Below are 14,089 nucleotides of genomic sequence, written 5' to 3' on the forward strand. Positions count from 1 at the left end.
TTTTTGGCAACATTCTACTTCTTTCTCAGGTACTAGTTACTTAGGAGTTCACTCAGCGATAATTCATCAAGCTGCACACATTTTTCAGGATGTCTTATAGTTCACAAAAAGTAAATTTAAAAAACAAATATGCATGAGTGATTTATATTTCATAAAGGGCTTGGTGGCATATAAATTAATTACTTTAAGCCATTATGAATTCTGCTGCCCCAAGGTAGCACTCAAAATTATTTTACAAAACAGTGATTACAAAACTTCTCTATACAGGGACTAGCTATGACTCTTTGGCCAGGCACAGTGGCACATGACTATAATCCCAGCTGTTTGAGAGGCTGAGACAGAAGGATCATAAATTGGAGCCTAGGGATGCTGGGGATATAGCTCAGTGAAAGAGCATTTGCCTAATAACAAGTGCAAGGCCCTCAATTCAATCTCCCAGTACCACAAAAAAATAAAACTAAATTTTTATTTTTTATTTTATTTTTAAAAGGGGTGTGGATGTAGCCTAGTGGTACAGTGTTTGTCTAATATGTGCAAGGCTCCCTGTTCAATCCAAGAGAGAAGGAAGTGGGATGGTTCAATAAAATTGGGGTCATAATAGAAGAGGGGACAAAACACAACTCCTGGGAGTAGAGCAACTGCCTAGCCATGCCTGAGGCTCTGTCCCAGGAATCTGTATTTAATAAGCTGATGTGCAGATGTGCAACTGGGTTTGGAAACCACCGCACAAGGCAAAAAATTGTGATTTCCAAATCTGAAGTCATCCAATCCACATTCTCCATACCCAAAATGAGTGATGAAAAGTCACCCACATCTGAAAAGTTGTGTAAAAGCTTTAGTGACTGAAAAGGTATTCCCTCTTGTGTACTCTCACCAAATATAAAACACTCAATATTTTTCTCATAATTACATCTTCCCTAAAAGGAAGCTGATATGTTACAATCACAATGGAAACTCCTACTGGGAGCCCCCTCCTGCAAATTTAAAAAGAGAAACTGTGAAATCAAATTACTTGACTGGAGCCACGTAGGATTCTGTCTCACTGGCAAAATCTGCACATGTATTTTCCACAGCACAATCTGAAAGACTGTCCCTGTCTTCATTATCATCACTGTGTCAGTGAAAGTTGTGATGTCCACAGGTTTAATGAAAAGACCAAAGTCATTTAGCTAAAAACTAAAAGACAAATTGGAGCCTGTAGTTTCTAACCCCAGATAAAACTACCCATTATATTCCAGATTCACATCAGGGCCCTTTGAAGGTTTACATTCAAACCACATTTCCCCTTTCAGATTTATATTCTCTAGTTTTAGATAACCACTTTATTCTGGGTTGAAGTTTTGCAGCAAACAATTTTGCTCTCAGGCACTCCTAGGTAACCTCAATTCAAAGGTTGAAAGTACTACCCCTGGGTCTTTTATCTGCAAGTACAATCAGGAATCCTGCTGGATAACTTGTTTTAGAATAAAAGAACACTTGTGTTCAAACAAAGCATTAGCCAAGGAAAGAGCTTACAACAAAAGGAATCATGGTATCAAAGAAAAACTAAAACAAACCCAGAATTAAGAGACTCTAACACACCAAGAATCAAGGAGGTTCTTTCTACCCTCTTTTAAAATCTAATTTGACAGACAATAAATAGTTAAGGGGAGTTTGCTTTCAGACCTTTTAAAGATTTAGCTGTGTCCCATTGAGGTTTAAAGTAAAAAAGATTTGGTGGGGGGGGGGGGATACACCATTCCATGAACCCACAATCCTACAAAATTTAACTGAGAATGGTTCTTGTAAGGAAGATATCCTGAGCAGGAGGTCAGATAATCCTAAAGGCAAAGGATAGCTTCCATAATGTCTACCACCCTCCTTCATAAGGCAAAAATCACAAGGGATCTCATTTTAATCTAGTTTAACCACAAGAGTACCAGTGACACAAATTTTTATTCAGTTAAATGTTTAAGATATTTTTAATGAGAGCAATACAGTGCTGTGGGAAAAGCAATGACCCACATGTTAGGAAACCTGGGTTCCAAATTTTTGTCCTGCCACTAATTTGCCAGGTCAAACAGAACAATTATATAACATAATTTTCTAGACCTTTATTTTCTCATCTATAATAAGGTGCCAGACTTAAGTACATAATCACTTCTGAATGTGTGAGGGCAAAGTATTGAAAGCCCCACAAAAACAACATCAGAAAACTTTCTGAAGCATTAACATTTAATTCAATTATGCAGTGATTCAAGTCAGGCTCCAGAGACCCACTGAAGACCTTGAACCTAAACTCTGTGCCTATTTCTGCTTCAATACAATTGGGATCATAATAGTACCTACTTCATGGGACCATTATTTGAGGATGGCATGAATTGATTTTGGCAATTTAGAACAGTACCTGGCTTACAGTAAGCACTCAATAAATGCTAGTTGATATTATTATCATCCACATGTCCATTCTGAGCTGATGATGAAAACAAAATCGACAAGTACCTTCATGTCCTATTCTTTTCAAAGTAGACACAAATCTTCTATTTTTCCACAAATTCTGGGGCAATCTTCTCTTCTGAGAGAACTCAGAAGTCCTTGTCCTTATTCCCAAACCTACTGATTTAGGCAAATGCACAAATACTAGACTCTATTTAGCAGCACACACATAGCCCCCAAGGATCCAGATTTCTAAACCCACCAGGAAAGCCTAGCAGGATGGGTGAAGAGAAAGAGTGTGTGTGTGTGTGTGTGTGTGTTTCATTCCCTTCAATAAAAAACACCACTCCTCCTCTCATTTCCCACCTGGCTTTCCATACCTCTAAGTCAAAAATCTACTTTAGGAATCCAAAATCTGATAAAACAACAAATTCTTGCTTTTCTGTTATTTTAGATGATTCTTTCTAACCTTACAAGTATACAGAGTTCTTCACAGGCTGAGATTTCTTTCTCCTCTTTAGTCAACAACTGTCTGATGATGATGCTTCTCCAGAAAGGAAATCCTATCAACCCCTGTATCCTTCCTCCACTTTACCCAAAAGCTCTAGTATTTGTTTTTCAGTAATCCCCCCCCCCCCGCAAACTTTCCATTTTCTTCCCAAGATCCATTTTATCAATTAACTCCAAACATTACCTCAAAGGCATTCCCTCTATTCAGGAGTCTTGTGGTTTCCATCAATGCCAAATTCCTCTGTTTTGGAAGACTGTGACAGATCTAGGCTTTCATTTCTGCCCAAGTCTTTCCAATGAAAATAACCTGAAGGTGTGACCAAGTACAAAGCCTTAAAAATAAACTTTAGTTTTCTGCCCTCCTTTCCCTCAATTTTACAATCACACAGATGTATTAGGCAATTCCACTTCAAACAGAATCAAGCATTATTATTTCTTTAGCATCTTCCCTAAGCTTGAACCTTAGCTATATATACATCACTCATCATGTGAAGCTGCTAAAATAAAATTGAACCAACCGCAAAAGTTCCTGCAAACGTTAATGTCCCAGCACTTAAATTCTCTTGAAGAAATATATTCATGAAAGCACTTAAAATCAAAACCTCAGGATAAAAAAAAAAAAAACACAACTTAGGCCAAATTAGGCAAAAAAACAGTTCTCTACCTGCCTAATGATCCCTCTAGAGCTTTTCTAAGGGAGGATAACAGTCACCCCACAATTTTTTCTGTGTTAGACACACCAAAAAACACAATGTTCAACGTCTCCAGGATAACATTTCTCTCTCTTTTTTTTAATGTTTTTAGTTTTAGGTCAAAACAATATCTTTATTTATTTTTTTTAATGTGGTGCAGAGGATTGAACCCAGTACCTCATGTATATTAGGCAAGTGCTCTGCCACTGGGCCACTACCCCAGCCCCAGGATGACATTTCTTGAGAGTAACTGCTTTGTTTAGCTCACTCTTCTACCACCAGTGCCTAGAATAATACCTGTATTTTTAAATGGAGGCATAAGCTGAATGAAGGAGATACCGGTTCCACAGGGAGCTAAGGACCACAGCAGATAGTTAGGCCTTACATGATCCACAGCTAACAGCACTTTCAAAAGATACCAGTTTCAAATATATCCTGAGCAAACTGACCATTTGTTTTGGTTTAGATGTTAGGTGTCCCCCAAAAGCTCATGTGTAAAACATTGCAAAAAAGCTTAGAGGAACTGAAGGTAGACAGGGTATAGCTGGAGGTGAATTATTGGGAGTACACCTTTGGGGTAGGTATTTTATCCCTGGAGACTGGAGCTTTCTCTCTATCTGCTTCCTAGTGTCCTTAGCTGCTTTCCTCCACCATACTCCTTCGACTGACTTTGGGCCTCAAAGAATGGACTCAACCATTTATGGACTGACTAAGACCTCTGACAGAGCAAGTTAAAAAAATGAACTTTTCCTCCTTTAATTGTTCTTGTCAAATCTTTTGGCAATGAAAAAGCTAACTAAAACACCATTATGGTGGCAGGGCACATGACACTGTACATCTTACCACATATTTTACTTATAAAGATGTTATACAAACAAACAAACAAAAAGCCTTCACCTGTCATCCTATAGCTCAGCACCTTCCTGTAAAGATGTGTGAGACTCTAGGTTTTCTCAATGAAAACTATCTTCAGGATTCCCAAGATAATTCTGTAACCTTCACTCACCCCAAACACTTTTCAAGAGACAGGGGCTCTGATACTTCTGAACTTCTCAGTCCTCTTTCTAATGCCTCACACCTGGTCCCTAAGTATCTGAAGGTTTCTAACAAATATGTAAATGTGTACTCAGTTTATTTCACAAGGTAATGGCAGAAAGAATATACAATCAGGAAAAAAGCTTCCTGAGACATTACCTCTCAGAATCCTGGAAAGCAGAACCACACTAAAAAGTGCAGGATTGGGCTATAGCTCAGTGGAAGAGCACTTGCCTAGCATGTGTGAGACACTGGGTTCAATTCCCAGCACCATATATAATAATAATAAAATAAATAAAGATCTATTGACAACTTAAAATATATATATTTATAAAAAATAAAAAATAAAAATAAAGTGCAAAGGCTGGGTGGATGGCACATACCTGAAATCCCAGCAGCTTGAAAGGCTGAGGCAGGAAGATAACAAGTTTGAGACCAGCCTCAGCAAGTTATCAAGGCTCGCCTCAGCAATTTAGCGAGGCTCTGAGCACTTTAGCAAGGCCCTGTCTCAAAATATAAAAATAAAAAGGGCCACGGCTGTGGCTAAAAGCGCCCCTAGGTTCAATCCCTAGAGCAAAAGGAAAAAAAAAAGGAATGGGAAAAAAATGAAAATATAATATAAAGGCCAGGAGTCATCTGATAAAACCCAATAAAGACAAACTAACACATCCTCCAGAGGGTACCTAGCCAATACACACCAGAATCCTCTGGGGAGCTTTTAAACCCATTCATTTAGATTATAGGGGGGCCCTCCCTCCACTTTGCCAAGATCATAGGAACTTAAAAAAAAAAAAAAAACTCTCCAGAGTATTGAAATGTGTAGCCAGGCTTGACAATCAGACACCCTCTGGGTTCCTCCTCAGTCAACATATAGATACTAAAAATAATGTGCAATTTAAAAAAAAAGTACAGTAAGGCTTTTAAAGCTGGTGGTAGATGCAAAGGTGTTAGTTATATTATGTGCAATTCCATATTTATAAACTATTTGATAGTCATTTAAACACATGTATACATATGCACTTTTTTTGGTACTGAAGATTGAACCCAAGGACTCTTAACCACTGAGCCAAATCCCAGCACCACCCCCCCTTTTTTTAATTTATTTTGAGACAGGGCCTTGCTAATTTGCTGAAGCTAGCTTTGAACTTGTGATCCTCCTGCCTCAGCCTCCTGAGTAGGCATGTGCCACCATACCCAATATACACACATTTTTTAGACAACTATAGTATAATAAGCTCATGGCAAATTGGTCCTAGAAGGGAGCAATAGAAACAAATTTACATTCCTATGGATTACAGACTGGTGAAGTCTGGGGTTTTATTTCACTGGGGGGAAAAATCAAGACCATTTAAATTGATCTGCTGACTTGAAAATGCTGACCTGCATTCTGTATTATGACTCACTATACAGACAGGTCTTGAAAAATGGTTTAGTCAAACTGAGCTCAGAAAGACCAAAGGTATCTGCTTAACCAACACCTAAAATCAACAGAGCTTCCAGCCTCAGCCAGCCTGGCTATGAAATCCTTTATATAACCAAACATCTGCAATCTGGGAGAAGAAGGTATTACTACTCTAAAGGTACAGCTCTACAGCCACTGAAATGAAGATGAGAACATAGTCCAAAGAAAGTTAATCTAGGGAAAAACTCATTCCTCTTCTCATCAGAGAGGCAGGGCAGGCTCAGGAACCTGAAGTAGTCGGGATCTACTCCTTCCTCTAGCCCCCCACCCACTCCACCCTCATACTGGGGATTTAACCCAGGGGCATTCTACCCCCTAGTCATCTTCTCATTTTTCTTTTGAGGGGCTGTAACTACGTCACTAGACTAGTCTTGAATTTGTGATCTTCCTGCTTGGAGTCTCTGGGATTACAAGTGTGCAATATTGTACCCAACCCTTCCTCTACAACTTTTATCTACAAGACAACAGGGAAGTTACTTAACTTCTGTGAATCACAGTTTCCTCCAAAATAAGAATAAAATCACCTACTTCACAGCATTGTTGTGAGGGTTAAATGAGATAATGCATGTAAAGCTCTCTATATAAGGAATGCCACAACAAGCAGTAAGCACTTGGAAAACGTAAGATGGTGTTAAAATTATTATGTAAATGGTGGCAAATTCAGACACTGAAGAGCAAAGCTGTTCCCCAATTTACAGCTACCAGGCACTGGAATTCTGAATATTTCACACCATACTCATAAACAGGGGGGAAAAAAAACACAAATCCTCTGATCCAAAAGATGCCCCTGCCTCCAATGGCCTAAAACAATGGCAGCAAGGCACCCTGAGAAGCTACTATATAAAAATATCTCTAGACCTAGACTTATTTGACTACCAGCTGTGTGTGTGTGACTTTGAAGAAATTCAAAACCACATTTTCAGTTGGAAAACAAGGGCTTGACAGACAGTTTTAGCTGTTTTTAAGCTTCTTCTATCACTTGGCTTTAAAAGTCAAAGTCCTCTTGGGCCTCTGCCCCATCTCTGCCCCTCTTCCTCACTGGCTTCATTCTAGCCACATGGCCTCCTACAAGTGGACACAACAAGCCACTCCTTCGTCAAAGCCCTCACACTTCCTTTTAGCTCTCCTTAAATGCTCTTCTCCTGACTATCCATATTTCTTACACACTCATTTCCTTCAAGTTTCTGCTCAAATATCATCTCCTTGAAGAAGCCTTATCTAAGCCACCACAATAAAATGGCACATCAGCATACACACACTAAATTCACACCATCCCTTCACTCTGCTTTATAAAACCAGTCACTAACACATTATGTTCCTTCTGATTTACAATATGCCCCCTACACCCCTGCTAGAATATAAATTCCATTACAGCATAGACATATATTTCTCTTATTTAATACAGTATTCTCTGCACCTCAAACTGTGCCTGCCTAGCACACTGAAACTCTCAATAAATACTTTATGAATGAGAGAATAAGAATCCAGATTTGCTTTTTCCTTTCAAAAAAAGACTCTTACCCTCACTTATAAAACAGGTAAAAAGATAGGGTTCTTCTGGTCAGGAATCCCCCCCACCAGCTGACTCAGTGTCTTTTGAGATACCCAAAGCCACTACCCAAGATGATCACCAAAGTCCCTTACCAATCAAAAAGCCTACATTATTTGTTAGATGCCAAAAGAAACATAAGATTTAAGAATGACTCCATTTTCTGATTTTACCTACACCTGATTGGCACTCAAGAAAGACCCTGGAAATTCAAAGCATACCATGTTCCAGAACTACTGCACCCCTAAAATAATCTACAACCAGACCGTAAGCCTGAATCTTTCAATACCCTTCACATGGTCCCTTGTGTCTTCAGGACCTATCACTGAGCATGTAGGCTGCAACAATCTTACTCCTCCTAACAGAAAAAGGAAGAGGGGTGACAGACTTGCGACTTCTGAAGAGACAGATGCTCTACAATGGAGGATATAAATTCCTGAACATGGCAGCCACTTTGTGGCTTCCTGTCTCTATTACTTAGTTGTCTAAATGACCTCCAAATAAAATCAACCCTAGGATGGCCTGTTGGGGGCTCACAATCAAGAAAAGAGGTTGAGACAGTCTTGGGGGTCAGTAGGGGGGACGACTGCATAATACATCCAACATTCAGAAGGAACTCTCCTAAGAAGTCAACTGGCTGTAATACTATGATAGGGACCTAGACACAACTAAACAACTGTCTCACAATTGCAGGAAGGTATGAAATATACTCAGCAAACAAGTAGGACATTTACAAATCTATATCATCCAGTCCAGCAGTACTGAATAAGAGTCACTGTTTAAAAGCATGGTGACCCATCCACTAACACTGTAATCCTTATGCCAGAAAATTTATGCCTTTCTATGTCCACATGTTCTCTAATGATGCCATTGCTGTCAGCATGCTACAGGAGTGTTTCTTAGAAGATGGAAATAATGACAAATAACATCATTGGAGAAGCAATTACTTTTTATACTAACTATTTTACAATGGCCATATGGACTGAATTTCAGCAAGATAATTTCCAAATCAGGCCGAGTGTACATATTTCTCTGTCCCTAATTCCAGGTACATCATACTAAATAAAATAAGAATACAGTTAAAATATGGACAGCAGACGGGGAAACCTACAAGAATGATAAAGTAAAGTTCATCTGTAAACAGTAAGAAGAGAACACTCAAGTGCCTGAGGGAAACTGGCAATCATCTGCTAGCCCATCTTCACCCTGTGTCCTTAATCAAAAAAACATCACAAGAGGGGTATTAAAAAACACCAAGCCAGCCAAGAAAGGACACACACACGCACAAACACACACACACACACACACAAAAAAAAAAAATACAAAACCTCATGGTTCCTAACTAAGAGTTTAAAATCTGAGTCAAACCCTAGGCATAATAAAGAATTTATATTTTATACATCCATAAAATTAAAGCGTTAAGAAATTGTCTTTAAAATCCTGGACTTAGGTACTGGGGTTGTAGTTCAGTGGCAGAGAGCTTGTTTCACACTGTGAGGCCCTGGGTTCAATCCCCAGCACCACATAAAAATAAACAAATAAAAATTAAAAAATATTGTGTCCATTTACAACTTTAAAAAAAACTGGACTTGAAAAGTATGGCTCCTATTACACTAATTTTTTACAGTTAATTTTTAAAGGAAATGCTGTGACTTAGGTCTCCCTTACAATTACATAAAGAAAGAACTCTACCACATTTTCACTTTGGGTATTGGAAAGGACACTGAAGTAGTTGGAAAGAGGGACAAGATACTGTGTCTCAGAGAATGGTGGTTCCAAGCAGAAACTGCCACCTCTCCTCAAGTCAAAGACTCTTTTGAGAAATGTTTAATTGACTTGTCTTCATATTTACCTAGAAGTCTTCTGAAATTTCAGTCCCAGAGAGGACATGGGGTGTGTGTTTTGTTCTTCTTTGTTGGGGATGGGGGTTATCTTACCTTCCTGTCACCTAGCCAAGTCTAAAACCTGAGTAATGCTGAGAAAAGTCAGATTCTAATACAAGGAAAGACACTGAAAGAAACAAAACAGCAGCAACAACAATCATGGTACAGATGTACTATGTGATTGGCAATAGTAGAGTACTTGCCTATCTATCATGTGGAAGGCCTTGAGTTCGTTTCCCAGCACCACAAAAAATGAATTAAGGAAGGATTCACGGGCTGGGGCTGTAGCTTAGTAGCAGAACACTTGCCTTGCATGTGTAGGGCACTGGTTTTTTATCTTCAGCGCCACATAAAAATAAACAAGTAAAATAAAATCATGCTGACCAACTACAAAAAAATATTAAGAAAGAAAGAACTTCCCAAAAAGTGGTAAAGTATTCTCTCCTCCTATTTTTTAAAAATGCTGTTGGACTTTATTGTCTTTATTTTTATGTGGTGCTGAGGTTCGAACCTAGTGCCTCATGCAAGCTAGGCGAGCATGCTACCACTGACCCACAAACCCAGCCCTTTCTCTCCCCCTATTTTTATAACTAGAAAACCCTTTGTAACCAAAGATAATTTTCAGGAGCAATAAGGAATAGAGACCCATTTGAGGCTTTCAGAAAATGAATCTGTATTAAAAAGAAGAGCATAAAGGGATGAAGGGTCCAAGTTTACATTTTCCAATCTTGAGTAAGTTAACAATCTTCTCTGAGCTTTCTTCAACTGAAAAACAGGTATCATTTCTTTTTTCACAGGGTAGTTCTATGCATAATAAATGCAAAACTGCACATTCAATGCCTGGCATAGAGCAAACAGTAAATGGCAGCTCCCTGTTCAAAAATATATTTTGGTGGATTTTTTTTTTGTGGAAATACATCAACAGTTAAAAAAAACACTGAACACATACTATGCATGGATTACTGAGTAAAAAGGCAATTATTCTAAAGTCCTCAAATATTTATTGAAGGATATATGTAGGGAGAGAGTAGGGACTAAAGGCAGAGAATGTAGAGAACTAAAAGAATACACAGGAGAAAATACAGGAAGAAAACTCTGGCTTTCTCATTTCTTAGATTCCAATCATAACTCCCAAGTGACACAGAGTAAGCCATAACAGAACATATAACAGACCCCACCCCCAAAAAAACTAATAGCACTTGAACTTACTACCTGCTGCCAAAGAAAAGAATGAAGCACATCATATCATGGTCAACACTTCAAAAATCTCCTTCACATTGGCCCCAGGACCTCAATCCATGGGGAAATCATTTCAGAAAAATTGAATAAATGCTCCCAAAAGTAAGAAATAAGGTATTCTCTGACCTAAGCCATATCTCAGTATTAAGACTATCAATTATGTACTATTATTAACATTATTATTATCATCTGTGATATCACAAACAGGACAGCAGCTGCAGTTAAAACTAACTCTGGGTATGAAATACAAATAAAAGCATGGTTTTGAAGTAGGTTTTGAAGTCTGAGCGACTCAAAGAGCCACATGACCAAAATATTTTACAATTCTTAAAAAGAGATCAAGGGAGGTAACAGTGGATAGAAATGCTCCATTACAAAGTTTTTGATATTTTTAGATATTATGTAGAACTACTTTTTAATACAGGAATTATTACTGGAATCACATTATACTTCAATATTTAAAAGCAGTTATATTCCTGAAACAATCTGGTCCATTGCTATATTAGATTAATAAAATGTTTTAAAACAACACAACTATCTTACACAGGTTTCAACATTCAGGTGTGAAATCACACCTCCCAGCACACAAGGCTGAATTATCCCCTTACCTCTCACCTACAATTATCATTTGCTCCCTGCCCTGGTGGCTCTCAGCTACCATGTATCCTCAGAGCCTCAAACATACCTTTGAGGGTCTCATCTGCTATGTAGTGAGAGAGAAGACAAAAACAAAAACTTCACCCAGGTTCACACAACTTCTGAAATATCTTTAAAACACACTATGAGGCTGGGGTTGTAGCTCAGTGGTGGAGTGCTTGCCTGGCATGTGTGAGGCACTGGGTTCGATTCTCAGCACCACATATAAATAAATAAAAATATAGGTCCATCAACAACTAAATAAATATTTTAAAAACACTCTATGGTTAGGAATGACTATTTTTCAAAATACAAAGAGTAAATTTACTTCATAGTTCCTATAAAGGCCAGCTTCTTCCATTAAGGTCAATTCTAAAAATTTAGCAGAGGATGTTTCATCAGTTGAGAGGGCATAATTAGATGTTTTGATTAAAGCATTTTCCTTCCCTGGTTAACAAGATATAACGGATGTCACCAACTTCCCTAATAACAATACAGCCCTGCTTTTGGCATCTTTACAATTTTAAAACTGAACTGTCATATTGAAAAATTATAGCTGGAGTGTCTCTGTACAATCATGACTCTGAAGTGGTTATGACATGCCTGGACTCCACAACGGAACAGATATGGAAATCATATTCCATATTCATAGCCTGGAGCTCTCCTTAGCACGCACTTGAAAACCTAGCTCTGAAATCTGAATGATGCGGGCTTATTCAAATCACCACCAATTATCCCTGGAAGCCCCAACCAAGTGAGGTATGAAACCTGAACAGAAAATGCAAATTTCAGCCACCTTCTTCCAGGAGCACAGTGAATACATGAAGAAATGTGTCTCAAGAAAAGCTATGCCCTCTCACTCTACAAAAACCCCAGCTTCCCTACAGAGAGGAGTGCTGTACTTGTTTGTTTTTTTTTGTTTTGTTTTGTTTTAAAGACTCATAATTTGGGCTGGGGACTTACCTCAGTGGTAAAGCACTTGCCTTGCATGTGTGAGGCACTGGGTTCGATCCTCAGCACCACATACAAATAAATATATTGTGTGTCTATCTACAATTAAGTATACATATTTAAAAGAAAAAAAGTCTTTAAAAAAAGACATAATTTTTCACAGCAAAATTCCCTGGCACATTTGATCCAATTACAAAAAAAAAATTGATTTATACCAGTTTTGTTAAAGTATCAGTCCAGAGTGTAACTAGAGATAGGTCTGCATTTCAAATGGAAGGCAGAGCCTCTATGATTGAAGTTTAACTCAAACATCCTGGTTTAACAACTCCATTAATGACATCAAGCAAGATCTAAAGATTACTCAGCCCCTATGTCAGTCGCATGTGTTATTTATAGGACAGTACATCAATCATGTCTTCCCCTTATTATTTCCTACTTTCTGGCGGTAAGCTATTTGGTCTGCCAAATTAATACATTTTCATTGCTGCTGCAAATCTAAACAAAGATTGATAAAAGATTAATAGTTGGGTTCTCTGCAACCACATACACACCCAGGGAAATTCATCAATGTCTTTTTAATTTGCATATTTGGCTGACTGCCCCCCTAGAGCAAATATGTAAGGCACAATGATCAGGTATCCTAGTTTATGATTTGCATTTAATTCTAGGTGTCAATCTGCTTCTATTTTAATTACACCCATCTTGATATGTTATTACAATCCCATGAAAACTTCTTTTCATTATATGAATGGCTATAAATACACACACGACAAATAGTTGTTATAAATTTTCTCGTTCAGCAATGAACAGACAAAGTGCCTTAGCCAACACATCCGAGGACTTAATATTTTCAGTCTCTTCAGTAGAAAAATTTTGGTTGAGTCTTCAACTCAAATGTGCTCCAAAGTTCCCTTGTAGTATGTGTTCTGCTAACAATATTGTTAAGTTGTTCTGAGTTTCCCTAGATTTCGAGGCTGAAGAAAATATTATGCCCTCCCCTCAAGAAAATGGCCCAAATTAAGATCATCTTATAACTAAATAGTTATTTTTACATGGGACACTAAGATAAATGAGCAACCCTCAAAAATATTACCACCCTAACTTCTTTAGCAGTAGGGGGGATTTTTTTTTTAATGTGGTGCTGGGGATCAAACCTAGTGCCTCACACTGCTAGGCAGGGGCTCTACCACTGAGCCATAACCCCAGCCCAGTAGGGGACATTTTTAAGTAAGTACACAAAGAAAAAGGTCAATGAATTTCAGGATAATTCAAGTGCAGAGGAAGAATTATGAGGTTGGGAAAAATATTTTTTTAAAGATTGTTGATATTCAGTAATAATCAGAACATTACTTAAAAAATGGAAGCTTTACAATCATGAGTATCCATCCTTATTTGAAGCAATAAATAAACAAACAAATAGACACTTCCTTTTAAGGTTCCCAATCCACAAAACTCCAGGGTACTAAGGAGAAGTAGAGTCCCCTAGTTTGGCTGAGTAACACTTGGAGCCTCTAACTCTCAGAGTGATCTACAGATCAATTAATTCCTCAGAGCTGTGTTTTCATGTCAAAATGAAAAATAGAAATACATAACTGACTATAAGGTCTCTATCTCTGAAGCCACTGAGGCTTAGAAAGCACTAATAATGGTTGGAGTGGAATGGATCCAAAGGATTCTCTGAAAAGGTGTATGTCCAAACTTGAGGAACATTAATCTC

Source organism: Urocitellus parryii, chromosome 7, assembly GCF_045843805.1.
Source record: "Urocitellus parryii isolate mUroPar1 chromosome 7, mUroPar1.hap1, whole genome shotgun sequence".
In the NCBI taxonomy this organism is placed as follows: domain Eukaryota; kingdom Metazoa; phylum Chordata; class Mammalia; order Rodentia; family Sciuridae; genus Urocitellus; species Urocitellus parryii.